Source organism: Balaenoptera borealis (assembly GCF_965194805.1).
Source record: "Balaenoptera borealis genome assembly, chromosome: 4".
NCBI classification, from domain to species: domain Eukaryota; kingdom Metazoa; phylum Chordata; class Mammalia; order Artiodactyla; family Balaenopteridae; genus Balaenoptera; species Balaenoptera borealis.
The window spans coordinates 85425602-85453348 of NC_138861.1; the positions used below are offsets into that span (position 1 = coordinate 85425602).

General features: G+C 38.4%; 2 protein-coding genes across 2 annotated transcripts in view; one reads left to right on the forward strand and one right to left on the reverse strand.

The window, feature by feature from the left end:
• Nucleotides 1-27747, reverse strand: part of NSUN7 (NOP2/Sun RNA methyltransferase family member 7) — a 373856-nt gene that overhangs the window by 90692 nt on the left and 255417 nt on the right. The window lies entirely within an intron of this gene.
• The window catches only part of RBM47 (RNA binding motif protein 47), a 243245-nt gene continuing 226245 nt past the window's right edge, over nucleotides 10748-27747 (forward strand). The window contains exon 1 of the mRNA XM_082390606.1: nucleotides 10748-10858. The gene's annotated coding sequence lies outside the window, so the exon portion shown is untranslated. The remainder of the gene's footprint in view (nucleotides 10859-27747) is intronic.

Below are 27747 nucleotides of genomic sequence, written 5' to 3' on the forward strand. Positions count from 1 at the left end.
GAATTCAGCACCACCAAACCAGCTCTACAACAAATGCTAAAGGAACTTCTCTAAGTGGGAAACACAAGAGAAGAAAAGGACCTACAAAAACAAACCCAAAACAATTAAGAAAAGGGTAATAGGAACATACATATTGATAATTACCTTAAGTATAAAAGGATTAAATGCTCCAACCAAAAGACATAGATTGGCTGAATGAATACAAAAACAAGACCCCTATATATGCTGTCTGCAAGAGACCCACTTCAGACCTAGGGACACATACAGACTGAAAGTGAGGGGATGGCAAAAGATATTCCATGCAAATGGGCATCAAAAGAAAGCTGGAGTAGCAATACTCATATCAGTTAAAATAGACTTTAAAATAAAGAATGTTACAAGAGACAAGGAAGGACACTACATCATGATCAAGGGATCAATCCAAGAAGAAGATATAACAATTATAAATATATATGCACCCAACATAGGGGCACCTCAATACATTAGGCAAATACTAACGGCTATAAAAGAGGAAATCAGCAGCAACACAAGAATAGTGGGGGACTTTAACACCTCACTTACACCAATGGACAGATTATCCAGACAGAAAATTAATAAGGAAACACAAGCTTTAAATGACACAATAGACCAGATAGATTTAATTGATATTTATAGGACATTCCATCCAAAAACAGCAGATTACACTTTCAAGCCTCGGTAAATTTAAGAAAATTGAAAGCATATCAAGCATCTTTTCTGACCACAACGCTATGAGATTAGAAATAAATTACAGGGGAAAAAACGTAAAAAACACAAACACGTGGAGACTAAACAATACGTTACTAAATAACCAAGAGATTACTGAAGAAATCAAAGAGGAAATCATAAAATTCCTAGAGACAAATGACAACGAAAACACGATGATCCAAAACCTATGGGATGCAGCAAAAGCAGCTCTAAGAGGGAAGTTTATAGAAATACAATCCTACCACAAGAAACAAGAAAAATCTCAAATAAACAAACTAACCTTACACCTAAAGGAACTAGAGAAAGAAGAACAAACAAAACCCAAAGTTAGCAGAAGGAAAGAAATCATAACCATCAGAGCAGAAATAAATGAAATAGAAACAAAGAAAACGATAGCAAAGATCAATAAAACTAAAAGCTGGTTCTTTGTGAAGATAAACAAAATTGATAAAACTTTAGCCAGACTCATCAAGAAAAAGAGGGAGAGGACTCAAATCAATAAAATTCGAAATGAAAAAGGAGAAGTTACAATGGACACCACAGAAATACAAAGCATCCTAAGAGACTACTACAAGCAACTCTATGACAATAAAATGGACAACCTGAAAGAAGTGGACAAATTCTTAAAAAGGTATAACCTTCCAAGACTGAATCAGGAAGAAACAGAAAATATGAACAGACCAATCACAAGTAATGAAATTGAAACTGTGATTAAAAATCTCCCAACAAACAAAGGTCCAGGACCAGATGGCTTCACAGGTGAATTCTATCAAACATTTAGAGAAGAGCTAACACCCATCCATCTCAAACTCTTCCAAAAAATTGCAGAGGAGAGAACACTCCCAAACTCATTCTACGAGGCCACAATCACCCTGATACCAAAACCAGACAAAGACACTACAAAAAAAGAAAATTACAGACCAATATCACTGATGAATATAGTTGCAAAAATCCTCAACAAAATACTAGCAAACAGAATCCAACAACACATTAAAAGGATCATACACCATGATCAAGTGGGATTCATCCCAGGGATGCAAGGATTCTTCAGTATAAGCAAATCAATCAATGTGATACACCATATTAACAAATTGAACAATAAACCATATGATAATCTCAATAGATGCAGAAAAAGCTTTTGACAAAATTCAACACCCATTTATGATAAAAACTCTCCAGAAAGTGGGCATAGAGGGAACCTACCTCAACATAATAAAGGCCGTATATGGCAAGCCCACAGCAAACATCATTCTCAATGGTGAAAAACTGAAAGCATTTCCTCTAAGATCAGGAACAAGAAAAGGATGTCCACTCTCATCACTATTATTCAACATAGTTTTGGAAGTCCTAGCCACGGAAATCAGAGAAGAAAAAGAAATAAAAGGAGTCCAAATTGGAAAAGAAGAAGTAAAACTGTCACTGTTTGCAGATGACATGATACTATACATAGAGAATCCTGAAGATGCTACCAGAAAACTACTAGAGCTAATCAATTAATTTGGTAAAGTAGCAGGATAAAAAAAATGCACAAAAATCCCTTGCATTCCTATACACTAACAACGAAAGATCAGAAAGAGAAATTAAGGAAACAATCCCATTCACCATTGCAACAGAAAGAATAAAATACCCAGGAATAAACCTACCTAAGGAGGTAAAACACCTGTACTCAGAAAACTATAAGACACTGTTGAAAGAAATCAAAGGTGACACAAACAGATGGAGAGATAAACCATGTTCTTGGTTTGGAAGAATCAACATTGTGAAAATGACTATACTACCCAAAGCAATCTACAGATTCAATGCAGTTGCTATCAAATTACCAATGGCATTTTTTACAGAACTAGAACAAAAAATCTTAAAATCTGTATGGTGACACAAAAGACCCCAAATATCCAAAGCAATCTATTTTTTTTTAAATTAATTAATTAATTTATTGGCTGCGTTGGGTCTTCGTTGCTCTGCGCGGGCTTTCTCTAGTTGCAGCGAGCGGGGGCTACTCTTCGTTGCGGTGCACAGGCTCTAGGCCCACGGGCTTCAGTAGTTGTGGCATGCAGGCTCAGTAGTTGTGGCTCACGGGCTCTAGAGCGCAGGCTCAGTAGTTGTGGCGCACGGGCTTAGTTGCTCCGCGGCATGTGGGATGTTCCTGGACCAGGGCTCGAACCCGTGTCCCCTGTATTGGCAGGCGGATTCTTAACCACTGCACCACCAGGGAAGTCCTAGCCAAAGCAATCTTGAGGGAAAAAACGGAGCTGGAGGAATCAGACTCCCTGACTTCAGACTATACTACAAAGCTACGGTAATCAAGCCAATGTGGTACTGGCACAGAAACAGAAACATAGATCAATGGAACAAGATAGAAAGCCCAGAGATAGGGGCTTCCCTGGTGGCGCAGTGGTTGAGAGTCTGCCTGCCGATACAGGGGATGAGGGTTCGAGCCCTGGTCCGGGAGGATCCCACATGCCGCGGAGCAATTGGGCCCGTGAGCCACAACTGCTGAGCCTGCGCATCTGGAGCCTGTGCTCCACAACGGGAGAGGCCGCAACAGTGAGAGGCCTGCGCACAGCGATGAAGAGTGGCCCCCACTCGCCGCAGCTGGAGAGGGCCCTCGCACAGAGACTGAGACCCAACACAGCCAAAAATAAATAATAAATAAATAAATTAATTCATTAAAAAAGAAAGCCCAGAGATAAACCCATGCACCTATGGTCAACTAATCTATGACAAAGGAGGCAAGGATATACAATGGAGAAAAGACAGTCTCTTCAATAAGTGGTGCTGGGAAAACTGGACAGCTACATGTAAAAGAATGAAATTAGAACACTCCCTAACACCATACACAAAAATAAACTCAAAATGGATTAAAGATCTAAATGTAAGACCGGACACTGTAAAACTCTTAGAGGAAAACAAAGGAAGAACACACTTTGACATAATCACAGCAAGATCTTTTTTGACCCTCCTCCTAGAGTAATGGAAATAAAAACAAAAATAAACAAATGGAACCTAATGAAACTTAAAAGTTTTTGCACAGCAAAGGAAACTATAAACAAGATGAAAAGACAACCCTCAGAATGGGAGAAAATATTTGCAAATGAATCAGTGGACAAAGGATTAATCTCCAAAATATATAAACAGCTCATGCAGCTCAATATTAAAAAGCAAAAAACCCATTCAAAAAATGGGCAGAAGACCTAAATAGACATTTCTCCAAAGAAGACATACGGATGGCCAAGAGACACATGAAAAGCTGCTCAACATCGCTAATTATTAGAGAAATGCAAATCAAAACTACAATGAGGTATCACCTCACACTGGTCAGAATGACCATTATCAGAAAATCTACAAACAACAAATGCTGGAGAGGATGTGGAGAAAAGGGAACCCTCTTGCACTGTTGGTGGGAATGTAAATAGAGAGAGCCACTATGGAGAACAGTATGGAGGTTCCTTAAAAAACTAAAAATAGAATTACCATATGACCCAGCAATCCCACTACTGGGCATATACCCAGAGAAAACCATAATTCAAAAAGACACTTGCACCCCGATGTTCACTGCAGCACTATTTACAGTAGCCAGGTCATGGAAGCAAACTAAATGCCCATCGACAGACAAATGGATAAAGAAGATGTGGTACATATATACAATGGAATATTACTCAGCCATAAAAAGGAACGAAATTGGGTCATTTGTAGAGACGTGGATGTATCTAGAGACTGTCATATGGAGTGAAGTAAGTCAGAAAGAGAAAAACAAATATTGTATATTAACGCATATATGTGGAACCTAGAAAAATGGTACAGATGAACCGGTTTGCAGGGCAGAAATTGAGACACAGATGTAGAGAACAAACGTATGGACACCAAAGGGGGAAAGCAGCAGGGGGTGGGGTGTGTGTGTGTGTGTGTGTGTGTGTGTGTGTGTGTGTGATGAATTGGGAGATTGGGATTGACAAATGTATACTAATATGTATAAAATAGATAACTAATAAGAACCTGCTGCATTAAAAAATTATTTCAAAATAAAATAGTAGAAAAAGAAAAGAACCTGCTGTATTAAAAAAAAAAAAAATATATATATATATATATATATCTTCCATTCCCTACTTAAATGTTCAGTCTTTTCTCTAGTTTCTTGAACATATGTTCTAATATCCTTGTCTACTAATTCTGTCACCTGTATCATCCCTAGGTTAGTTTTAATTGATTTTTCTCCTCATTATGGATTGTATTTTTCTGCTTCTTTGCATGCTCAGCAATTTTTGATTGGATACAAGACATTGTAAAATTTACCTTGTGAAGAGCTGAATATTTTCATAATTTTATAAGTAGTACAAAGATCTTAACTGAGTTCCAGAGCTTTGTTCTAGAACTCAGTTAAGCTTATTGGAAACAGATCCTTTCAGATCTAACTCTTAAGTTTATTTATCCAGGACCAGAGCAGCATTTAGTCTAGGAATAATTTTCCCCCACCCCTGAGACAAGACTCTTCTTAGAATTATAACCAGTATCTGCAAATTATGAGATTTTCCACTCTGTCTGTTAGGAACAGGGACTATTTCTGGCCTTTCGTGAGCTCCAAGAACTGGTCACTCTTCCCTCTAATCCTTTTAGGTGGTTCTTTTCCTGACCCTGGGTAATTTCCTCACACACATTCACAGATCAGCACTCAACCAAAAACTAAAGGGGACCCTCTGCACGTCTCCAGAGGTGTCTCTCTGTGCTGCTCTCTCTGATCCTGGAATCTGCTCTGTGAATTCTGTTGACCTTGGCTCCCTTGGACCAGCAACTCCAACGGAGAGTTGGGGAAATACTGCTGGGTTCCACTTGGGTTCCCAACTCTCTGAGGCCTGGAAATTTTCTCTGGGCAGTAAGCTGCAGGCAATTGTGGCCTTACCTCATTTGTTTCCCATCTCTCAGGGATCATTGTCCTTGGTTGCCTAGTGTCAATATCTTGAATTCTGTCATTTCCTATATTTTGTTCAGTTTTGATTGCTTCAGGTGGGAGAGTAAATCAAGTCATTGTTACTCCATCTTGAGTAGAAGCAGAAGCTGTCTAAAAAAACAAAACATCCTGTTCTAAATCATTGAATTACAGCACCTTACACAACAACAACAAAAATAAACATTAAGATAGTACCTGCCTTAGTTCAGGTGCTACAACAAAGTACCATAGCCTGGTTGGCTTATAAACAGAAATTTCTTTCTCACAGTCTGGAGGCTGCAAGTCTGAGATCAGGGTGCCAGCATGGTCAGGTTCTAGTGACAGCCCTCATCTGGGTTGCAGACTGCTGACTTCTTGTTATACCCACACATGGTAGAGGAAAACACCCAAGTGACCTAGTTCTTTGGCCTCTTCTTATACAGGCACTTAATTACATTCATGAGGGCTCCACTCTGATGACCTAGGTATCTCCTTAAAGGTCCCTTCTACAAATACTATTACTTTGGGGATTAGATTTCAACATACAAATTTTGGGAGGACACAAACTTTCAGTCCATAACAACACCAAAGTGTATTTTGACTCAATATAAAAATGCCTTTCTATAATGACAGTTATACAAAAATGGAATAGTTTTCCTTGAAAAGTAGTGTGTTCCCTGTTACTGCAGATGTTAACAGTGGTTATAAGCATTGTCTGGATATTGTGGGAAATATGCAAGTAGGGTCCGCAAACCACAGCCCGCAGGCCAAATATGTCCCACCACCTGTTTCTGTCAGTAAAGGTTTATTGGCAAACAGCCATACACATTTTTTTACATATTGTGTGTGGTGCTTTTATGCTACAGTGGCATAATGGAGCAGTTGTGCTAGAGACTTTGCCCTTCACAGCCTAAAATATTTACTATCTGGCCCTTTGCAGAAAAAGTTTGCCAACCCCTGTTTTAAAGCTTCTGATATGGCTGATGTGACAAAGCAACTTCTCTGATTTCTTCCCAATTTGAGATTCTATGAGTCTGTGGAGGCAGGGAATAAGTTTCTTATCTAATACAAGTTTTGCATCTTCCTCTATCACATATTTATGTTTATTTTAATATAATATTCTGCTCCCCGCTTCAGTTTTCTGGGTAAAGTTGATCCTCCCCAAATAGTCCTATACTTGTCCTTTAATTTTGCATATCTCCTCCCCGCCACCATATAATCCTAGTGATGCAGTATCAATGTATACCCTTTCCCCCTACTACTTCTTCTACTCTGCTCCTTTTTTTCTTTCCCCTCTACCTTCCCGCTTTCTCTTCTCCCTTTCTCTTTCTTCCCCCCTTCTCCCTCCCCCTTTCTCTTTCTCTTCCTTCTCTTCCTTCTTCCTCTTCTCTTTTATTCAATAATGATTTATAAACACCTCACCAGACTATTTTAGCCATTGGGGCTATAGAAGTTATAAGACAGTCTCTGCCATCACAAAGCTTACATTGGTACCCCAATTTGAAAAGCAGCCATTGTATGTTCCCAGGTCACAAACAAGCGAGTGTCACCAAAAAGAATTTCAGAGAATCCAAGGAAAGACACACTCACCAACTTTCACAATGTAAGGAAACCCAGAGTGATCATTCCCTGGCAAGGCAGGCTGGCTTTCATAGCCATGTCAACTGGCTGTTAATCTTAAGTGGACAAACCTCCTGATGACAAAACATTTTCTAATATTCAACTAAAATGAGAGTGAGAAAGGATTGGGCACCACTGTCCCCAAAGAACAACCGCGATGCCACGTGATTTTGTATATGTGCCATGTCAAAATGCTCTCACCTCTAGTTGCTGAAAGAGATTTTCTTTTGTGGATGAAAGGTACAATCTGAAAGGGCATTTGACAACGTGAAGTAAATTATATTTCAGGAAGCACCAATGCCCCACAGCTAATCTTCCTAATTTTACTGAAAATTAAAAATAGCTTCTGCTTCAATATCCATGCAAAACCTCTTCTATTCTGTTAATTGATTTTTTAAAGCAAATCTTCTTTAGGAGAATACTTTTTTATTATCACTTTCAATTTTTTTCACAGAAACTTGAATTTAATAGAGGATTAGAATAAATTATGATACTGGAAAGTAAGCATAATGCTAGTTATGGAGGATTCTGTAACTGCGACCCATGTAACCCAATAATTTAACAGTGTCTTCATCTCCAAATTGAGCTTTGTGCTTTGGATGTTAAACTCTAGTTTACAGAAAACTTCTAAAATGGAATTGCTACAAAGTTCTCCAGTTGTTTCAAACACAGGGACCTACTATTTGGCAAACCTGCTTGATCTTTGTTTCTTTGTTCTCTTCTTGAATTCTGCTGCTGTCTGTTCTATTTCTCTGGGTATGCAGTTTATATAGTTGTTAAAATGCTTTCAAATTGAAATATCTGCTCAAGAAAGGTACTAAGTAGGTCTGATAAGTAACTACCTTGACATTATGTTGCCTCGAATAAAATTTCCAACATCAACTACTGAATAAGGAAATAGCTCTAATCTTGCCTATTACTTCTTTCTACTTTATTTGAACAGGACAACTTAAAATTGACTATGTTTCTGAAAATAAAAGAAAGATACATAATGGGTTTATCAAATTTCCTCTTACCTGCTAAAAATATTACAGAAGGACTATCTACAGATAAAGATTAAGCAAATGCTATGAAAAAGTCACTGAGTTTAATGCAACATACAAAGGAAATGTATGTTATTATATTTTTACTTACTATCCTCAAGACAGGAAAATTTCTGATTAATTTTTGTTAAGATTTACTATTTACTGTGAGTTCTTATTTAATATGCTTGATTACTTGGAAATTGTCATTTTCCACTACTTAAATCTATAATCTTTTGTATTGCTTCTGTATAAATGATGGTAGATAATGTACATGATTACACATGAAAAAATTTTAATTTAGTATATGTACCATATACAAAAAAATGGATAAATTGGACTTCATCAAATGTTTAAATATATATTATCAAGAGTAAAAACTTTAACAATGTAAAGGACACTATCAAGAAAATGAAAAAACCCACAGAATGAGAGAAAATATTTTCAAATATTTTTGATAAGAGACTTGTATCCAGAAATTATAAAGAACTCTTACAACTGACAATAAAAAAGACAAATATCCCTATCAAAAAACAGGCAAAGGATCTGAATAGCCATGTTTCCAAAGAAAATACACAAATAGCCAATAAGCACGTGAAAAGATACTCAATATCATTAGTCATTAGGGAAATGCAAATCAAAACCACCATGAGATACCACGTCACACCCACTAGGATGATTATAAAAATAATAATAATAAAGGAAAATAACAAGTGCTGGTGAGGACAGAGAAATTGGAACGCTTTTTATACATTACTGGTAGGAATGAAAATGGTGCGATTGTTTTGGAAAACAGATTGGTAGTTCTCTCAAAAACAAAAACGTAAAATCATCATTTTACTCGGCAATGCCATTCCTAGATATACACACAAGAGAAATGAGAAAAAGGTGTCCAAACAAAAACTTGTATATGAATGTTCATAGCAGCACTATTCACAATAGCCAAAAGGTGGAAACAATCCAAACAGATGAACAAATAAACAAAATGTCTTTATCTGGATAATGGAATATTATTCAACCCATAGAGAAGAATCAAGGACTGATACATAATGCAATGTGGATTGAGCTTTGAAAACATCATGCTAAGGGAGACAAATCAGGTAGAAAAGGCCACCTATTGTATGATTCCATTTATATGAAATGTCCAGAATGGGAAAATCCATAGAAACAAAAAATAGATTGCTGGTTGCCAGGAGTTGGGGGGGGGGGGAAGGAAGAATGAAGAGTGACTGCTCCTGGCCATGGGGTTTCTTTTTGGGGTGATCAAAATGTTCTGGAATTAGTGGCGATGGTTGCACAACTTGTATACTTTGAAAGGTTGAATTTGAAGCATTTGAATTATATCTTAATCAAAAAGTTGTATGAGAAAAAAAATGCTAGTGTATGGCTGAGATCAAACCCACATAGACCAGGCAAACAAATTAATTTTATCTGACTCATAAACATAAAGGTGACATCAGAGTAATTCTTTATAATGCTATTACATTTTATATATTTACCTGGCTTAAAATTTTAAGTTGTAAATGATAATTTATTTACTACACTAGTGTTAACCTGGCGGAAAATTAAAGTTCAATTTATGAAAATTAGAAGGAAAGAGACTGTTGGTAGTTCCAATGAAATTTATCAACTTGATAATAATTTTCATAACCATATTAACAAATATTTATTAAACCTATACCATTAAGAGAATATGATGAGCATTTTGATAGATTATCTACTATAAGACCAGCACTGTACTAGGTTCCATGGGGTTTATATAAATGACAGTCCTTGTTTGAAATCTGGTTCAGGAAACAAGACTAAAGTAAATGAAGCACTTAGGGAGCAAGTGTGGTATATATTTTAAGACTGAATGGTATGTACAGATTCCTAGAATTGCAATCCTTAGTACTCTTTTATCTCAAACTTCTCTTTTTGCAGGTCCCGACTTTAGGAGTTAAGTGTGACAGAGTTCCGAAAAGGGGCAAACCCATTAATCTATTCAATAGATATTTAGTGAGCCTGCCATATGCCAGAGGCTCATAGCCTCATATGTGCCATTAATCTCTCATCTAAATGCCACTAACTGAAATTATTACAAAAATGAAAATGACTCAGTTTAGCTATGTGCATCTAGCATTATGGGAAGGAAATGAGAGGGATTTCAGTCATCTTAATAGCAGACATTTTTCACTGTTGAACTTCCCCAGTTCAGTCCTATCCTGTGATAGCATATTAACAATCAGAGTGAAGAAGCAATGAAATTTGTGGTTAGGAAACACAAGTGTTTCTCAAGGTGCCCATGTATTCACACACGTAAATATTTATATCTTTCTATTATCAAATACATATTCAAATTGGATGCCATAAATATTTAAATCAGAATTTAATTTTATTTTTCAGGGTAGACAGCTTGAGATTAAGCTACCATTTAACTTTACCATTAATTTTTTTTTCTCCAGAAAGAACATAATGGATTCTGCATTCTGTAGTCAGAAATTGACCAAGGTTCCACCTTTAGTTACTACCTGTGTAAACTTGGGCAAGTCATTTAATCTCTCAGCTTCAGTTTCCTCATCTGTAAAAGGTAGGTAGCAATATTTCCTACCTTGCTGGGTTGCCCTGAGTTCAAGACTAATGTAAATAATGGTTTTAGCATTTTACCTGGTACTTCATAGTCTTCAATTAACGTTACCTATGATATTGGAGGAAAAGGTTAATTAATCCACCTTTTTCTCCAATTACAATTCACAAAGCAGTCATGGAGTTCTTGGAAATGGTGGATGTATTTGGCCCTTACAATAATGTCTATTGTATTTTCACTGCTTTTTTCATTACATATTTCTGAAAACAAAAACTGAAAGTCTAAAAAAAGTCTTAATTATAAGATAGGCTTTGGATGGGAACAATAAAATATTTTATGTAAGACAAGTTTTTAAATGGTAAACTTGCAGGGATCTAAGTTCCTTGAGATCAGAGTGGAAGAAAGTCATGTCTAGAGAACAGAGAGGATCCTAGGGAGAAGGCAGGGACCTGAGGAGCCAGCCATAGCAAAACAGGAGGTTTTTAAAACATAATGAGAGGTTTTGCTTCCGGCAACACTTGTGAAATCAACACTCGTGAAATTGGAAATTCTATAAACTGACCAAGAAAATAGATGAGAAACTGAGCGATGAATGCCTTATTAAAAACTACAGGTCCTGTTATGGCCTGCATACTTGAATGAGTAGGCATCCTTTCAAAGTTAAGGAAGATAAGACACAGGAGGGTTTAATCATTTGCCGTAAGTCACTAACAATATTCTTATTCTAAAAGTTTGTAGTTAGGTCCAGGCTCAATATTTCTCACTGTGTACTTGCTGAGGGAGATGAATTTCATACAGACAGAAAGTAGATTAGTGTTTGCCAGGGGCTGGGCATGGGGAGTAGATGGGCACTGACTGCTACTGGATATGGGGTTTCATAATTAAAATCAATGGGGTGGGGAAGAGAAGAGACACGGTTCCTGCCCTCATGGAGATTAGTATCTATGAGGGAGATAGACAAGTAAAACAATCATTGTAGTACATTTTGTTAAATGCAATAGTGGGAAAAGTGAAGGAAGCCAGGTTAGTGGCATTTATGCAGGAAGTAAGTTCTAAGAGTGAGTAAGAGTTAGTTAGAGGAAGAGGGATGGGAGGCAGCAGGAAGTAAATTATGGTGTTCCTGGCAAAATAAGCAGTATATTCAAAGGATCAGAGATGAAACAGCACATGGCATGGTTAGGAATCTGAAAAAAAAAAAAAATTAGATCAATGGGAACAGAGTGGGAAGCAGAGAGAGACCCCAGATGGGGGTCAGGCCACACAGGGGCTCATAGGTCACATCAAGGAGTTTGAACTCTATCCCCAAAACAATGGAGAACCATCAAAAGGTTTTAAGGAGGCAAGTGACATGACCTGATTTGAGTTTTTGAGAGATTACTGCAGAATGGAGAATGGACTCGGGTGAGCAAGCCTGGAAGCAGGGAGACTAGTTTGGAGGGATAATCTTGGTGAGAGATAGTGTGACTGAACCAGGGTGGTGGCAGAGAGGATGATGAGAGGTAGAAGGAAGAGAGATTTTGGAACTTGAATCAGCAGGACTTTGTGATTCATTGGAATGCGATATTAGAGAGAAGGAGGCAAGGATTATTCTGTTTCTGGCATAGGCAACTCAGGGCCATTCACTGAGCTGAGAGTACAGAAGGGGAGGAGATTTGGGGAGATTTCAATTTTAGAAAGATTAGGCTTGAGGTGCCTCTAAAGATATCCACATGAATATGCATAGTGGGCAGTGGGTGGTACGTGTCTAAAGCTCAGAAGACTGGCCTGGAGCCATGGACCAGTGAGTCTAGAGATGGTAATTGAAGCCATGGAAAGAGATGAGTTCCAGGGAAGTATAATAAGAAGAGAAGGCATCTCAGGATAGAATCATGAGGAACACCAACAAGTAAGAAATGAACCAAAGGGAGGAGCCTACTAAGGAGCCAGAAGCCAAGAGGAAGGAGGAGAATCAGAGGCTCATTGTGTCACAGAAGCCAAAGAAAAGAAGTGGTCAAATGTGTCAAATGCTAAAAAGAAGTCAGTAAGAGCAGGACCAAGAATTCTCTATCGAACTTAGTAACAAAGAAGTTGTTGGTGGGCTTCCCTGGTGGCGCAGTGGTTCAGAGTCTGTCTGCCAATGCAGGGGACACGGGTTCGAGCCCTGGTCTGGGAAGATCCCACATGCCGCGGAGCAACTAGGCCCGTGAGCCACAGCTACTGAGCCTGCGCGTCTGGAGCCTGTCCTCCGCAACAAGAGAGGCCGCGATAGTGAGAGGCCCGCGCACCGCGATGAAGAGTGGTCCCCGCTTGCCGCAACTAGAGAAAGCCCTCGCACAGAAACGAAGACCCAACATAGTAATCAATCAATCAATAAATAAATCTTTACAAAAAAAAAAAAAGAAGTTGTTGGTAATTTTGGGATTTCAGTGGAAAACCAGATTTTAGTAGGTAAATGAGTGATCTGAAGTGATCTGAAGATAAGGCAGTGGAAACAATCCTTTGAAGAAATGGGTCTGTGACATAGCTGAAGAGAAATGTGAGATCAAATGAAGTTTTCTTCAAACAAACAAACAAACCAAACAAAAAGAGTGGGAGGGAGTTAGCTAAATTTAAAAGATAAAAGGAATTAGCCAATAAAGAGGGGAAAGTTGAGGATGCAAGAGGGACTTTCGTGGCAGTCCGGTGGTTCAATCCCTTGTCAGGGAACTAAGATCTGCATGCCTCGTGACGCAGCCAAAAAAAAAAAAAAAAAGAATTTCAAGATGCAAGAGAAGGGTTTTAACCGATAGAACAAAATATTGCAGAAGGCAGGAGGCATTCACTTTAGATAGATGAGGAAAAAAGGAGAGACGTCTCTTTCATTGTAACTGAGAGGGAAGGAGAGGATGTTTTGGATGCATTTGTTTCTGGGTTTCATGCAGTGTGTGCTGGTGCCAGCTCCTACTAGTGCACTGGAGCCAATTGTTAAACTTTCAGGAATTTTGAGATCTGGTTAACTTATGTTAATAGCTTGAATTCAGCCATAATGGGAATATTTACACCATGGAAATTGGCAGACACAGCAGATCAGAACTCCCCCACATCCCACCCCGAAGACTGTCAGTTATCAGTAATTTACCACCACACCCCTCGAGGTAGGAAAGTGAAAGAGCTCCTATCTGAATAGCACCATTTTCTCTGTTGGGTAAGAAGGCAGATTTCATGCTGATGTCAGAGGTTTGAGGAAAGTGAAGAGAAGTTGAATCCTGTGAAGCATGGCAGACAGAGAGAGCCACCTAGGAAAATACGAAATGACTATCAGGCTGAATTGAGGGACCAACTGAGGTTGAAGACCATTAGTCTCTGGTGGAATCAATCCATGCAGTTGTATGATTTCTCCTGCAAGCTGAGCAGCCTGGGGAGCTCAGCAGAGAAGGGAAGAGGTGATTTGATCCAGAGTCAGTCTTTTGCCTGGCAGTTGCGATGGAAGAACTAAACGGAGATAGGGTGACAAAGCTATTTATAAGAAAGTAGCTGCAGTAATGGGCCATGGAACCCAAACTGTAAAGGGAGAGAGGTGAAAACAGAAGGTGATTAGTAAGGAGAAGGTGGAAGAGTCATGTTTTCCTGGGATCACATGCTTTGAGTCCCCTTGCTGTATCCTGGTCTCACCTTTGCAATTTGGTCCTCCCATTTGACAGTGCCACTTTTAGAATGTGACAGATCCAGGTCCCTCAGTCTTATATGGTATTCCAGCTTCATCTGATCATTAAATACTATATTGTTGTCCTTGTTTTAGACATCATATCTTAACGATTGCAATGCCCGGTGTCATTGGAAGAGCTTAACAGCATTATTAACCACACAGGATAAATGAGTTGAAGCAGGGATAGGCAGATTTTTAACATTTTAGAGGGAATGATCTGATATTTGATCATTTTGATCCATATCACCAATGAATAATCAATGATATCCTGTAGTATATATAATCACTCCAGATCAGCAATAGTGAATATAATTGCCATGAGGATATCATTTTGCAAATTATTAGAAGAACATAAAAGTATTAAGTAACATGGGAGAACTTCAGAAAGTTAATGTACAATCTCTAAATGGCCTTCATAAATAAATAAGCTTATTTTCTTAGAGTAATTTAACCGCCAGGAGGAAAACCCTTTCTGGATTATACAGAATTTGTTTATGGGGTAAGACCAGAAGCTGCCTTAGAGATGGGACTGTTGACTGGCAGAACCTCAAGAAAGAACAAATCTGCTATTATAAGACAAGACTCAGGGGCATAGGAACTAGTACTTTAATTTTAAGTGACAATGAGTTTTTATAGCTGATACCTGCTTATATCTTCCAAAACATTCTAAAGAGTATAACTGTCAGAAATCTGTGTACTTGGTGGACTACATTCCCCATTTCACCTTTCCCTAAGATTAAATAAATTGAGTGTAGTGCCAGTATTTAATTTCTCAATATGTATATGTTACAGGAATTTTCTTTCTGAATTAAAAATGTCATTTCACTGAGATAACTGAATTGATGGTACTCTTGTATTTGCAATTCCTCATGATTAGTGCCAGATTAAATAAATATAATTCATTTTCACCCACTACCCTGAGATTAGCTGGATGTCATGGCTTTGAAATAGCTAGAATCCCTGGTGCTATGGATATAAATCTTGCCCATGTAACTTATGTTCTTTCTTATGAGGTAAGTGAGGATGAATGGCATGTAGTTTTCATACCAAGGAAGACACTTCCTTCTCCATCAAAGTGACTACATCATTGCATTTCCCACTTGAATAGCTGACCCCTCAAAAACATAGCAAACAAAGCTGTTGATTTTAGTCCCCTCATACTAGATTTTTTTCTTACCATTTTTTTTTTTTTAACCATTTTGTCTTTTCTAACCTTGAGGTATTTGGATACATGGTAAGAGGAAGAAATATCCGGGAGAACAGGAAGTGTACAATTTTCTTTCTTGTGTCACTCTTCACATTGGCCAGCAAGGGGAGTTATAGGAACAATTTCAGGTGTTTGAGCTGAGACAGTTACTTCCCACAGTTGATTATTAGTCACCATGTCTCTTGCACTGGACTTTCTGCATAACTCAGCTAGTATTTTTACTGTTGTGTGCCAGTGTAGTTTTCCTTTCATCTAATAGTTTGCTGAACAAAAATTAAATGTGAACTTCAAAGTGAAAAGTTTACCAGAATGGTGGGACACTGGAAATGAAGTGAGCTTCTGTGCCCAGGTGGCATAAAAATCTAATTGTAGCCGGGAGAAGCCCAAGCCCCCTTAATGAGGATAAGACAGCATTCAACTGGCTTCAATAAAAAGGGACTTAAATGGAAAGGAGGTGGCCTTGAGGAGAGCAGCAGACTGCCAGGACTGAGAAGGCCATTGTTCTAAGTTCTCCGGGGGCTTATGGAGATTGACAAGGCACCTGCTGCTTTCCAGAGCTGAACATTCAGGGCAGCCCTGAAAACACCCAGGGCTGGGACACTCCCCCGGCCTCTGGCCCACAGCCATCCAGGAATCACCCAGCCCATGCTGGAGATTCAAAGACATGGGCAGAAGGTGTGGGAAGAGCCCTCAGGAGGGATCTGGAGAGACAGTTTCCACTCTGTGAGCAACCCAGGACAGCTCTCTCCCCTTTAAATCACATTTCATGCTTCTTAGCTCCAACCAAGGCTTTCTGTGGTCTTCTGTGGAGTCCCTCTACTAGTAACATTTAATCTCTGACCACTGTCACAGATAATGGTTCACTTCATTCGCTTAGTTTGGGACCAGGATCAATGATTATATACCCTACTGACTACCTTGATTCTGCTTCCCCAAATCCCCATCCTGGCTGCCCAAAACAATACTTTGCTGTTAGTGGCAAAATAGACTAAAAATCAGTAATCACTAGTTTTCTCTATGTGAAGGTCAAATTCTAATTTAAATTATTTTAAATATATGTTTTGAATAAATTATGATCCCATGCTTTGCTTATGAACAAACTGCGTTATATGGAGAAAAGAATCTGGTCCTGAGAGTAGGAGATGTAGATTTTAGTTCTGACTCTGCCACTTAATAGCTGTATAATCTTGGACAAATCACATGATTTGGGGGGACTTAAGTATTCTCACTACAAAAATGGGGAGGGTGCGTAAACTGAGTGGACAAGATTCTAGACTTGAGGGTCAGGCAGAGCAGGGTTTTCATCCTGGCTATTTCATGTATTAGCTAGATGACTTTAAGTAAGTGACTATTAGCATTATTTTAAGGCTTTAATGAAATAATGTACATGAAACCCTTAACATCATTCTTAGAATGTAATAAGCACTCAACAAAGAATAGTTATGATAATAACCATGATAATGATCATAAGAGTTAAGGTTCTATTAGGACGTTTTTTAAAACTCTAAAAGGCAGTGACTTGACTCAAGTGTTGTGACCAATTGCTCTGAATGCACCTGTTCATTTGATCCTGTGCTTCTTCAAAGAATTTGTTAAGAAATAGACTGAAAGTTTAGAAAACTTTGCAAAGTGTTAGATTTTGTTGTATAGTACTGCAGTCACATATTCAGCAAACAATGTGATTATAGGCATTGTGATAAATACAGCCATGGGCTGATTTCCTTTTTTTTATGTCATAGTGTAACGCCTACTAGAAAATCTGTAAAGGTTAAAATTTGTTTTCAGTAGTAGCGCAGTGAGTGAAGCAAGAGAGGGATTGGCTCTTTTCAGTTTTAAAACTGACTTAGCATTTTCTTTTAATTTACAAGTTTTGAAAATGTTCTCTCTGTAAAGTTTAGGCTTAATTTAAAATTATTCTCAGATAGTAATAATTACTGGAAATGAGCTGTGTTCACCAGCTCTACAACGAGGATGGCAAGTAGATATAACTTATTGAATGTGTCTATTGAATGCCCATTACGTTCCAGGCACTGCTCTAGGTGTTAGGATACAGCAGTGAATAAAACAGACCAAAGTCCCACCCTCATGAAACTGACCTTCTGCTGAAGTTTGCCTTCTGTTGAGGTGCCAACTCTAATAGAGGGCCTGACTGTCAGGCTCTGGCGACAAGAATCAGGAAACCACCCCAGGGCTCATTAAGGAAGGATGCTGTGGCTGATGGGTGGCTTCCACCAGGGGTGAGGTGTGGGAGAGTCCAGGACTGTGCGGTATTTACCATCCTCACGGCAGGGCAGTGCTGTCCAGTCAGGCAGCCACGTGCCACATGTGGCTATTGAGCTCTTGAACTGTGGCTAGTCCAAGTTAAGATATACTGTAAGTATAAAATACACACTAGATTTCAAAGACCTAGTAAGAAAACAAGAAAGGAAAAGATCTCATTAATAATTTCATGTTAATGGCATATTGAAATAACAATATTGTAGATATATTAGGTTAAATAAAATATATTATTAAAATTAATTTCATATTTTTACTTTTTAAAAATGTGGCTACTAGAACATTTTAATATTATACATGTGGCTCTCATTATATTTCTGCATGACAGCGCTGGTACAGTGTTATGTCCTGGCTTGAGTCCATGTAACACCACAAACTTCTTAACCAGCACAGGCAGGAGGCAACACTATGAAAAAGTGAAAATGTGCTGGCTTCTTTTTTAACTTTCTCTTCTTTTAGGTACTGCCTGATCCCTCAGTCTTCTGCCTGGAACTCTGAGAGGACTCAGACACATTTCATAGAGCTATTTCCAGGCAGTTTTCCGTACTTCAAAAGTGTCCTATCCTATCAGAACTTTACTGCAGAGTCCCATTTCTGTGAGATATTTAGCTTTCTACGTTGTTAATAGATTCTGACGTTTAGGATATCATCTTTTAAAATGTGTCCATTAAATGCATGTACCCTGTAATAAAATACCTTGGCTGAGATAAATCAATCTCAAGTAGTGGCGATTTTGTACTGAGTAATAGAGCTGGAGCACTTTTTCTTCCTGGCACAGAAGCACAGAGACTATAATCTCACCTTGTCCACAACTGTCCACTGTGATCAAGACCAGCCAAGTCTTCCCTACACATCCTCCCTCCCTAGTATTTGGACATTATTTCACAGTTCACAATGTGCTTTCACAGAGGGTTTCTCATTTTAGCTTCCAACCACTCCATGAAATAGGTAAGGATGGACTTATTAATTGATTTAAATAGAAGATTTTAAAAAATGAGGCCAGGAAGCAATAGGTCTTCTGGCTGTCGGGGTCTGTGGAGGAGGGGTGGAGGAGGAGTCCCAGATGATCCATGGGGACGTGGAGAATAGTGGAAAAGGAAAGTGAGTAGAACTGTCCTAAAGGTCTTAGCTGTGGGATGGAGGGGAATCGGGGATGGGGTGGTGGGCAGCAGGGCTGGATTAGAACATTATAGTGGGAGTTATACTGCAACTCAGGGTTAACTTGTTTTCAAATAATACTAGAGACATATATTCTGATATAGAGGGCAGGGAAAGGGATAGAATGGGGAAAAATACAGGATATATGCCAAATTGGATAATGGAAAGTATATTAACTTGTTGAAATGAGCAAATATAGAGAAAAAGGAAAAGAGCAAACAAAAATCTAAATTAAATTGATCAATATCGTGTAAGATAAGAACATTAGATGTGATAAGCTCAATGTACCCATTAAAAAGCAGAAACTGCCAGATTTGGTGAAAAAGCAAAATTCAGCCATGTGGTAGCTATAAGGAACATGCTTAACAAGGTATCAAAAAAATATGCATGCAGACAAAACTATAATTCAAAAAGATACATGCACCCCTATGTTCATAGCAGCACTATTCACAATAGCCAAGACGTGGAAACAACCTAAATGAATGGATAAAGAAGATGTATTATATATATACGATGGAATACTACTCAGCCATAAAAAAGAATGAAATAATGCCATTTGCAGCAACATGGATGCAACTAGAGAATATCATACTAAGTGAAGTAAATCAGAAGGAGAAAGACAAATACCGTATGATATCACTTATATGTGGAATCTAAAATATGACACAGATGAACCTATCTATGAAACAGAAACAGAATCACGGACATAGAGAACAGACTAGTGGTTGCCAAGGGGGAGGGGTCTGGGGGAAGGGATGGAGTGGGAGGTTGGGTTAGCCGATGTAAGCTTGTATATACAGAACAGATAAACAACAAGATCTTACTATATAGCACAGAGAACTATATTCAGTATCCTATGATAAACCATAATGGAAAAGAATATATTTTTAAAAATGTATATATATGTATACCTGTATACTTTGCTGTACAGCAGTAATTAACACAACATTTAAAATCAACTAGACTTCAATAAAAAAAAAAAAGACAGCAAATGCAAAGAAAAAGAAAGCAGGCTGGTAACATTAATATTAGACAGATGAAATTAAAATTGAAAGCATCAAGCAAGATGAAGAACACTATGTAAGCACATAAAATTAGGTAAATAAATTTACAAGCTTTGGACTTCCCTGGTGGCACAGTGGTTAAGAATCCACATGCCAATGCAGGCAACATGAGTTAGATCCCTGTTGGGGAAGATCCCATATGCCACAGAGCAACTAAGCCTGTGCACCACAACTACTGAGCCTGCGCTCTAGAGCCCACGAGCCACAACTACTGAAGCTTGTGCACCCTAGAGTCCGTGCATTGCAACTACTGAGCCCACACGCCACAACTACTGAAGTCTGCATGCCTAGAGCCTGTGCTCTGCAACAAGAGAAGCCACCGCAATGAAAAGCCTGCACATCGCAACGAAGAGTAGCCCCCGCTCGCTGCAACTAGAGAAAGACTGTGCACAGCAACAAAGACCCAATGCAGCTGAAAATAAATTAAAAAAAAAAATTTACAAGCTTTAAAATTTATTTATAAAAAGAAAGATAACAAAAGTTTATCACAGGGACTTCCCTGGTGGTCCAGTGCTTAAGACTCCGCACTTCCACTGTAGGGGTCACGGGTTCAATTCCTGGTCGGGGAACTAAGATGCCATGTGCCATGCAGTGCAGCCAAAAAAAAAAAAAAAGTAGGGACTTCCCTGGTGGCGCAGTGGTTGAGAATCCGCCTGCCAATGCAGGGGACACGGGTTCGAGCCCTGGTCTGGGAAGATCCCACATGCTACAGAGCAACTACTGAGCCCGCGTGCCACAACTACTGAAGCCCGCGTGCCTGGAGCCGGTGCTCCGCAACAACAGAAGCCACCACAGTAAGAAGCCTGCACGCCACAACAAAGAGTCGCCCCGCTCGCTGCAACTAGAGAAGGCCTGCGCGCAGCAACGAAGATCCAATGCAGCCAAAAATTAAAAAAAATAAAAATAAAAATATTCTGGGGGCTTTCCTAGTGGCGCAGTGGTTGAGAATCTGCCTGCCAATGCCGGGCACATGGGTTCGAGCCCTGGTCTGGGAAGATCCCACATGCCGCAGAGCGGCTGGGCCCGTGAGCCACAACTACTGAGCCTGCGCGTCTGGAGCCTGTGCTCCGCAATGGGAGAGGCCGCGGCAGTGAGAGGCCCGCGCGCCGCGATGAAGAGTGGCCCCCGCTTGCCAGAACTGGAGAAAGCCCTCACACAGAAACGAAGACCCAACACAGTCAAAAATAAATAAATAAATAAATTCATTAAAAAAAAAAAAATTCTGTCTGGAAAAAACTAAAATAAAATAAAGAAAAATTTTAAAAAAGTAGAAAATAGAAAGCTTTGGGAAATTATCTTTATTTTTTTAAATGTTTATTTATCCATTTGGCTGTGCCAGGTCTTAGTTGCAGCACAAGGGATCTTTTAGTTGCAGCATGAGAACTCTTAGTTGCAGCATGTGGGATCTAGTTCCCTGACCAAGGATCGAACCCAGGCCCCCTGCATTGGGAGTGTCGAGCTGTAACCACTGGACCACCAAGGAAGTTCTGGAAAATTATCTTTTAAAAAAAAGTTTATCATGGATTTAATCATCATTAGAAAACAAAAATAAACATTAAAGGAACTAAGAATCTATTTTAAGAAATTAGCAATGAGAAAAAGGAAAAATAACCAGAGAAATAAGGGAGAGTTATTAAGGCTAAAAGCCAAAACCAATGAAATAAAAAAAAAAAAGAGAGGACAAATAAAGCTAAAATCTGGTGCTTTGAAAAGATTAATGAAATAGACACTTTCTCCTCCCCTTTTCCCTCCTCACACACTGCAAAGAGCAGAAAGAGGCAAAATGAGGAATGAGAAAGAAGTCCTATCCCCAGATACAGGAGAGATTAAAGGAATAGTTACAGAGATTACTTCATGAAATTCCATGGCAGCGGTTTGAAATTTTAGAGAAAATTAATGATTTCCTGGTGAAAAACAAGTGAGTAAAATTAACCCCAAAAGAAGTAGAAAATATGAACAGACAAATTATTATAGAAGAGATTGAAAAGATGATTTAAAGTCTTCTATCAAAAAAGGCCACCAAAACCATATGGCTTTCCTGCCAAGTTTATTTGACTTTAAAAGAAGATATAATTACCAAGTTATTTATCATTCCAGATGAAACTCTTCTAATTCACTGCATAAAACGGCAAACTTTAATACCCAAACCTAAAAAATATAGTATAATAACATAAAGTACAGACCAATCTCACTTATGAATGTAGATGCAAAAATTCAAAATAAAATATTAGCAAACAAATCTAATTGTGTAGCAAAAGAATAATTTACTATGACCAAATAGGATTTATTCCAGAATATAAAAATGGTTCATTACCAAATAATCTGTTACATCAATAAAGTAAAGGAGAAAAAATAAACATGTCAATAAATGCTAAAAACAGATTCAGTAGAATTCAGCAGCCATTCCTGATAAAATCTCTTAGAAAAATAACAGTAGAAGGAAACCACTTAAATATGTTTAAGATTAACAAAACTCAGCGAGCAAATATGCAGTGGCAAACCACAAAACCCATTTCAATCAAAAATAGGATAGCTGGGACTTCCCTGGTGGTGCAGTGGTTAAGAATCTGCCTGCCAGTGCAGGGGACATGGGTTTGAGCCCTGGTCCAGGAAGATCCCACATGCCACAGAGCAACAAAGCCCGTGCGCCGCAACTACTGAGCCTGCGCTCTAGAGCCCGCGAGCCACAACTACTGAGCCCGAGTGCTACAACTACTGAAGCCCGCGTGCCTAGAGCCCGTGCTCCACAACAAGAGAAGCCACCGCAATGAGAAGCCCACGCACCGCAACGAAGGGTAGCCCCGGCTTGGCGCAACTAGAGAAAGCCCGCGCGCAGCAACGAAGACCCAACGCAGCCAAAAATAAATAAATAAAAGACCTTTAAAAAAAAAAAATAGGATAGCTACCATCCCCAGTATTATTTACATTGCCTTATAGGTTTTGACAAGCAAAGAAATTTAAATAATAGCCATCTATCTAGGAGAAAATGAAAATGGACCTCCACTATACACTATTATAAAATACATTCTTAGAAGTTTAAAAACTTAAATGTAAAAATATAACTCAATAACGATATCACACAAAGAAATGTGGGTTATTATATATGTTCAACCTAAAGGGTGAGGGAACATTTCTTTCTGACCATGGCTGAAAAATTCCGAAGCTCTAAAAGAAAAGATAGATATACTTGACTATATAAAAATGGCTGTCTTCATATGACAGAAGATATAAACAAAGCAATAAACAAACAGGGGCTTGGAAACATACTTTTATCCTTTGCATTTTTTCCCTAGATACATTATTCACACATTCAGATAAAAAAGAAAAGGCTATTTTCTCTGTGGAAAACAAATCTGATAAGAGCTAGAGAGTTTCTGAGGAAAGAGAAAGCACAAACACATACAGTATCAGGGTCTGCTTAAACCCCACTCATTCACACTAGGTGTGGTCCATGTATCCTAAATTAAGAATTCCTCAATAATAACAACAAAAGCAAATAACTGCATTAAAAATGGGCTAAAAACTTGAATAGATATTTCTCGAAAGGAGATATGAAAATGGCCAACAGCATATGAAAAAAAATAATCAGCATCACTAATTATCAGGGAAATGCAAATTAAAACCACATGAAATATCACCTCACACCCATTAGGAGGCTTACATAAAAACAAAAACAGAAAATAACACGTTTTGGTAAAGATGTGGAAAATCTGGAACTCTTGTGCACTGTTGGTAGGAATCTGAAATGGTATAGCTGCTGTGGAAAGCGGTATGCCGTTTCCTCAAAAATTTAAAAATAGCATTATCATATGACCCAGCAATTCCATTTCTGGGTATATACCAAAAGAATTGAAAGTAGGATCTCAAAGAGATATTAATACATCCATTTTCACAGCAGGATCATTGGAAGTAGCCAGGAAGTTAGGGATTCAGCAATGCAAGAATCCCTCAACAAATGAATGGCTAAACAAAATGTGTTGTATATGTAAAATAGAATATTAGTCTTAAAAAGGAAGAAAATTCTGGCACATACTACACCATGGATGAGCCTTGAAGACATTATGCTAAGTTAAATAAGCCAGTCACAAAAAGACAAATATTTATATGAGGTATCTACAGTAGTCAAATTCATAGAAACAGAAAGTAGAATGGTGATTTCCAGGAACTGGGGAGAAGGGGAAATGGGGAGTATTTGTTTAATGAGAATAAAGATGCAATGTCACAATATGAAAAAGTTCTTGAGATTGGTTGCACAACAATGTGAATATACTGGACATTACTAACCTATATATTTTTTAATGGTTTAAGATGGTAAATTTTACATTATGTGTATTTTACCACAACTACCGCAAAAATCCCTGCCTTACACATTTTCTACATACATAATTTTAACTACTATAAGCAAATACCATTGACCTCAGATTTGTAACTCTAGTACAAAGTTCTCCCCTGATGTGATGATTTATATCTCTGATTGCATACTGGGCTTCTCTTACTTGGTTATATTCCACTGGCTTTTTAAACTCAGCGTGTCCAAAACTATTTTACCCACAAACCTGGTCCTCCTCCTATTTCCTATTCTATGCCCATGAATGAATGAATGAACAAATGAATGCACCTTGGATTTTTTTCATAGGAACCTAATAAGCTGTCTGATATCAAGATAATAGGTCATTTGAGTCCTGTTATATTTTTTTTGTAATGGTTTTATTGACATATAATTCACCTACCATACAATTTGCCCATTTAATGTATACAATTCATGGCTTTTAGTATATTCACAGTTGTGCAATGTTAACCATCATCAATTTTAGAATATTTTCATCACCTCCCTCCAAAAAACCCTGCACTTTTTAACTATCACCCCGCAGCCTCCCCATCTCTTCCAGCTGTAAGCAACCACTAATCTACTTTCTGTCTTTGTAGATTTGCCTATTTTGGACATTTTAAGTAAGTGGAATCACATAATAGGTGCTCTTTTGTAACTGAGCATAATGTTTTCAAGATTCACCCACGCTGTAGCAAATATCAGTACTTCATTACTTTTTATGGACAAATATATTGCATTGTTTGGATAAATCACATTTTGTTTATCCATTCATTAGTCAATGAACTTTTGGGTTGCTTCTACTTTGGCTGTTATGAATAATGCTGCTATGAACATTCATGTCTAAGTTTTTCTGTGGACATATGTTTTCATTTCTCTGGGGCATATATCTAAAAGTAAGCGAATTAATGGGTCAAATGGTAACTACGTTTAACTTTTTGAGGAACTGCCAGACTGTTTTTCACAGTGGCTGCACCATCTTACATTCTCACCAGTAATGTATGTGGGTTCTGATTTCTTTACATCCTCATCAGCACTTGTTATTTTCCATTTTTCTCTTTGTTTTTTGGCCGCAGTGCGTGACATGCGGCATCTTAGTTCCCGGAACAGGGATTGAACCTGCGCCCCTGCAGTGGGAGCGCAGTGTCAACCAGTGGATCACGAGGGAAGTCCCTGAGTTTTGTTTTGTTTTGTTTTGTTTTTATTCTAGCCATTCTAGTGGGTATGAGGTGGTATCTCATTGTGGTTTTGATTTGCATTTCCCTGGTGACTAATAGTGTTGAGCATATTTTCATGTGCTTATTGGCCATTTGTATATCTCCTTTGGAGAAATGTCCATTTGGAGAATGTCCAGATCCTTTGCTCATTTTTAAGTTGTGTTTTTTTATTACTGAGTTCTTTATGAATTCTAGATACAAGTCCCTTATCAGATATATAATTTGAAAATATTTTCTTCCATTCTGTGGGTTGTCTTTTCACTCTCTTGATAGTGTCCTTTGCATCACTAAAGTTTTCACTTTTGATGATGTATATTTAAACTTTTGATGAAGTCCAATTTATCTATTCTTTTCTTTTGTTGCTTGTGCTTTTGGTGTCGTATTTAAGCAATTTACCTAATCTAATGTCACACATTTACTCCTGCATTTTCTTCTAAGAGTATTATACCTTTGGCTCTTATACTTAGGTCTTTGATCCATTTTGCATTTTATATATGGTTTGATGTAGGGTTCGATTTCTTCTTTTTTTTCCATTGGATACCTAGTTGTCCCAGAGCTATTTGTTAAAAAAAAGACCGTCCTTTCCTGTTGAATGGTCTTTTTCTTTTTTTTAAATAAATTTATTTATTTATTTATTTATTTTTGGCTGTGTTGGGTCTTCATTGCTGTGCGTGGGCTTTCTCTAGTTGCGGTGAGCGGGGGCTACTCTTCATTGCAGTGCACGTGGCCTCTCGTTGCAGAGCATGGGCTCTAGGCGCGCAGGCCTCAGTAGCTGTGGCACGTGGGCTCAGTAGTTGTGGCTTGCAGGCTCTAGAGCTCAGCCTCAGTAGTTGTGGCGCATGGGCTTACTTGCTCCACAGCCTGTGGGATCTTCCTGGGCCAGGGCTCGAACCCACGTCCCTTGCATTGGCAGGCAGATTCTTAACCACTGCACCACCAGGGAAGCCCTGTGTTGAATGGTCTTGATACCTTTGTCAAAAACCAACTGACCATAGATATATGAGTTTATTTCTGGACTCTGAATCCTATTCCATTGATCTACATATATAACTTATCCCAGTACCACATTATCTTAAACACTGTTGCTTTGCAATAAGTTTTGAAATCAAGAAAGGTGAGTCCTCCAATTATGTTCATCTTTTTTCAAGATTATTTTAGCTATCCTAGGTCTCCTGAGTTTACATATGAATTTTAGGATAATCTTATCAATTTCCACAAAGAGGCAACATAGGATTTTTTTTTTTTAATTAATTAATTAATTTATTTATTTTTGGCTGTGTTGGGTCTTTGTTTCTGTGCGAGGGCTTTCTCTAGTTGCGGCAAGCGGGGGCCACTCTTCATCGCGGTGCTCGGGCCTCTCACTATCGTGGCCTCTCTTGTTGCGGAGCACAGGCTCCAGACGTGCAGGCTCAGTAGTTGTGGCTCATGGGCCTAGTTGCTCTGCGGCATGTGGGATCTTCCCAGACCAGGGCTCGAACCCGTGTCCCCTGCATTAGCAGGCAGACTCTCAACCACTGCGCCACCAGGGAAGCCCGACATAGGATTTTTATAAGGATTGTGTCGAATCTGTAAATCAGTTTGGAGAACATTGCCATTTAACAATATTAAGCCTTCAAATTATGAACATAGGATTTTTTTCCTTCTTTAATCTTCTTTAATTTCTTTCAGCAATGTTTTGTAATTTTATGAGTATAAGTTTTGTACTTCTTTTGTTAAGTTCCTAGGTGTTTTATTCTCTTTGATGTTGTTATAAATGGAATAATTTCTCTATTTCATTGTAGATTATATATTGCAAGTATATAAAAATACGATTGATTTTCATATATTGATCTTGAACCCTGAAAACTTGCTCTACTTATTCATCACCTTATGTTTTGCTTACTTATGTTTGAACTAGAAAATTATAAACCAGAAGAGTTTATAATTGTTGCCAAATGTTACCATTTGGAATTATTGAAGTAGAGGGCATAGAGGAATC